This window comes from Clytia hemisphaerica, unplaced genomic scaffold, assembly GCF_902728285.1.
Source record: "Clytia hemisphaerica strain Z4C2 unplaced genomic scaffold, Clytia hemisphaerica genome assembly, whole genome shotgun sequence".
Taxonomy (NCBI): domain Eukaryota; kingdom Metazoa; phylum Cnidaria; class Hydrozoa; order Leptothecata; family Clytiidae; genus Clytia; species Clytia hemisphaerica.
The window spans coordinates 1220646-1224611 of record NW_027104471.1 but is presented as its reverse complement, the minus strand read 5'-3'; the positions used below and the strand labels follow the sequence as shown (position 1 = coordinate 1224611).

The 3966-nt window shown below is 32.8% G+C and overlaps 1 long non-coding RNA gene across 1 annotated transcript; it reads right to left on the bottom strand.

Annotated features, from left to right (window-relative positions):
• Nucleotides 1–315: 315 nt before the first annotated feature.
• LOC136821247 (uncharacterized) lies at nucleotides 316–2789 on the bottom strand. The gene is made up of 2 exons (XR_010848709.1): nucleotides 1874–2789; nucleotides 316–1474 (listed from the first exon to the last, which is right to left on the bottom strand). It is a non-coding gene; the product is annotated as an uncharacterized lncRNA (long non-coding RNA).
• Nucleotides 2790–3966: the final 1177 nt, after the last annotated feature.

Here is a 3966-nt window from a genome sequence, read left to right as displayed (position 1 = left end):
ACTAAATTCTTTTTTCATGGTAAAGAGAAAAGGCAAACTTAAATTTTGATGTATCATTTTTTAATTTTGGAAAAGTAGTTATCGAGATATGGAGGTATAAAGTCAAAAGTCATTATAAAAAATAGTTAAAAAACGTCAAAAAGACATTATCAAGAATCATTTTTTTTGCTGAAATACCGGGTCTAAGAGAGATAATATCGTGGTATTAGCTTTGGGCCAACTTATCGTCAAAATAAATGTTCAAAATTTAGTTAGACATTTTTGTAAAGAGATACATTTAACAAGAAACTTGAATATAATATTATGATAACTCACTTGAAAACCGGTAGCATCAATGATGCCGATAGTTATATTTTATAATGACAACCCCTAATCTATAAAAAAATAGAAATAGATTCTAGAAATATTATAATCAAACATCCATATATCATTGAAAATAAAAAATCAACTCGACCTTGAGGCCAGACAAAGCAATACTTCAGTTAAATTCTTTTAGATATCATAGTCATTTAGACAGACTTTTGAAGGTAGCTAAAAGATAGCAAATATGGATTATTCCACGTCCTCTAGGTTGAGTTGATATTTATTTCAGATAGCAGACAAAATTTCGAAACTAGACTATGTACTTTCTCCAAGACTTTATTCTCAATCAAAACCATAATCATTTTTTAAAGTGTAAAAGACAGAGGGGTAATGCTGACCAAACACATCAAAATTTTGGTAAAAACAGATTTAATTTTTGAATCAGTTAGCCTCAAGCAACCATTTTCAAAAAAATTTCAATTCTTTATCTCAGTGTCGGATGGACACACTATAATTATTTTGAGTAGAATACGTGTGGTATTGTATTAATCTATAATTATTTTTGAGATAAATTTCACATTTGATTTTAGTTCAAGCGTTACTCAAGATAAATCGAAAATCCATCCAACACTAAGATAAAAATTGAAATTTTGTGAAAATGGTTGTTAGAGGCTAACTGATTCAAAAAATAAAAACTTGATGTGTTTGGTCAACATTATCCTTCAAGCGTTACTCAAGATAACTCAAAAACCCATTCATCCCCATAGTGTTGCTAAAACGGCTAAAAGATTTGTCCACCTCAATTTAAGTTTTTCCATACTCTAAAACATCCAATTTTTTTTAGAAAATTAGACTAAAAATAGGAGCATATTACGAACATTTTTTAGACTTAAAACCCACGGTCCCAAGGTTTCAAAATCTCCAGACGTTCTTGCAAAAAAATTTAACCGAAAGAACGAAAAAAATAACAATATGATTATATAAAAGAAACATACGATATCTAAGCTACAAATTTAAGAATATTTTAAGAACATTCAAGTTTTTTCAGAGTTTGAAACATACAATTTCTTAGAAAATTAGACTAAAATATGATTTTATTGATTCTCATCTGATCGTTTGAACTTCTTTATTAATGTTTTCATAGCTTCGTGTCCTGGGTTTTGAGGTTGCTCTGAAAAAAGAGTGTAAGTTTACATGTTATGTATGTATTGAAACTGTCCGATGATGTTATCAAAATTAAGTGGTTTTAAGGCTAGAGAATCCAACAGAGAAAATTTTACAATTGACCCAATCAAAAAATAGCCCATAAAACTTTTTTAGTAAAACTAATTTTTAAATAACCTGATAACAAATGGCCACAATTTTCTAACGTGCACGGTAAATTTTTGAAGTCGCTTGAAAATGAACCATCAGAGGAAAAAAATCAAGTCATGAGAAGAATTTTGTTACGTGTCGCGATGTCAAAAATCCGACCGTTTGACGCTGTGGTTGAAGTTTTTATTAAAAATTCTTTTCTTTTTTTGATTTGAAAGATTTTGAAATCATATCCTAATCTATAAAATGAACTTACTTTTCAATGATCAGAGTTTACGGCGCATCATCATCTCCACAAACTCTGGTTCGACTTCCTTGGGATAATACCAAGAGATTTCACCGGGATAAAAGCCCTTTGTGAATTTGTAATTACCAGTCAAAAGCGTGTAGTAACAGTTATTGAACCACCACCCAACTCTTCCGTGTCGAGTCGAACAATGGCCAGAAGCTTTGTCATTATCCTGATCATACGTTGAAAACTTCGTGTTTTTATGGTAACCAAGAAAAGAATTGTATCCAGTCAAATCACTGGCATCACCTGATACACCTCTGATCGTCAATGTATATTTGCTCGCCTCCATCTCCAATTTCAAAAGTGTCGTATTTGGCGAAAACTAATTTGGTTTGTCCTTTCATTCGCATATTGATCAACAGCTCTGACTTCTTTGGAGCCACTGATGGTTTGGTCAAATCATAGACTATTTCATTTCCAAGCCAAAATTCACTGGTCAGCTTACCAAAACCATATGTGTAGTCCAGCCAGTTCTGTTTGAAGTCTGTGGATCCATCTTGTCTCCTTAAGAATATCGTCCAGCCACCATTTTGAGTGGTTTGATCGCAGTAAACAATTTAGTAAACCATTCTTGGTGTAGCCGTTTTGCAAAAACTCCAGACAATCTTTCATTGGTTTGATGGCTGTACAATCACAGCTTTTGCTATTAGGGATCGATCTACATGGCAAACAATCGCCATACATCTTTTTGACCAGAGAAAGTAACTTCATCTTTAGTTTGATTTTCTGGAGATTGGAGATTGATCGGTCAACCAAGACATCTACTGTTTCATTGCCAGTGGCTGATGTATACGCAAACCATTGTATACAGATGAATATGAAGATTTGATTTCCTGTTAGCGCCATTTTACTGTTCTTCGCCAGCTTTGAACCAATGTTTGGTGTTTTGTTAAAATTTTAGTGGTCTTATACATGTTGTAGGTTCATGAATTTCTTGACTTATCGAGTTTCGTTTGCCTCATTGCTCCAAACAAAAGTGTACGTAATTCCACTAATTTGTTTAATGGAAAGTAAACTCATCCTTTTATGGTCAAAGATTTTCAAAGGATAATGATCTTAGTGCTCAGTCTCTTTAAAAGTCTCTTGTCAAGGGGGTTGAAAGCTTGGTTTAACAGATCGAATCAGGGGGTTTCGTGAATTTCGCGTAGTTTTCGCCTGCGCACCTCTTGACATAAAACAAATAATTTGAACAAATAATTTGAACTTACTTCCTTTTTCTCGTTGGTGTTTTTCATTTTTCTCTGCACGCTCGGAATATTAGTTAATTTTCTTTTGACAGATTTTAAATCAGTGAATGACATATTCTTGGTAAAAATGAAAATTATTTGCACCAAACATTAAGAATAAAAATTCCCATAAATTTTGATCTAGAATTTAGTGTTCTGTCTTAGAGGTATATTTTTGTTCAAAGGTCTCCCTTCAACCTAAAAACTGTACTCAGCTTCATCAAAAAAACATTATCAAAAAGCAAAGCTCTGTCAGAGTCTAGTCTATTGTATATCCGAAAGCCTCCACCGAAGGGGACTTCAAAATATCCGTTCTAAAGGCACGTTCCAGCTGGATACGGTGGTCTGTTCTTAGCAAACTAAAGAAAAAGTTTGCTGGAAAAAAGTGATCTGTTCTACTGAAGATTGGGACCAGCTTGAAAAGAATAATCTATTCTACTGAAGATTGGGACCAGCTTGAAAAGTATAATCTGTTCTACTAAAGATTGGGACCAACTTGAAAAATATAATCTGTTTTTATGAAACAAATAGTTTGATATCCAAAGAATAAAGTGTCTAAGAATTTCCTATCTGTTCTGAATGAATTTCAAAAAAGTCAAAAAGTCTTTGAGATCTGTTCTTTTCCTTCTGAATGTGGTTGCCTGGAGTGGCAGCTGAAAATTCTCCATATGTTCTACAAAACATCTGGAAATTGTTGATCTGTTTGCACAGATATTCAAACTGTTAGCTGGAAATCAAGTTTCTGTTCTTAAAAGTCTTTTAATAGCGATCTATATTCTTATAAGATTTTGTCACCCCTGGTAGATAAGAACAGTTATAACTCGCATAAAA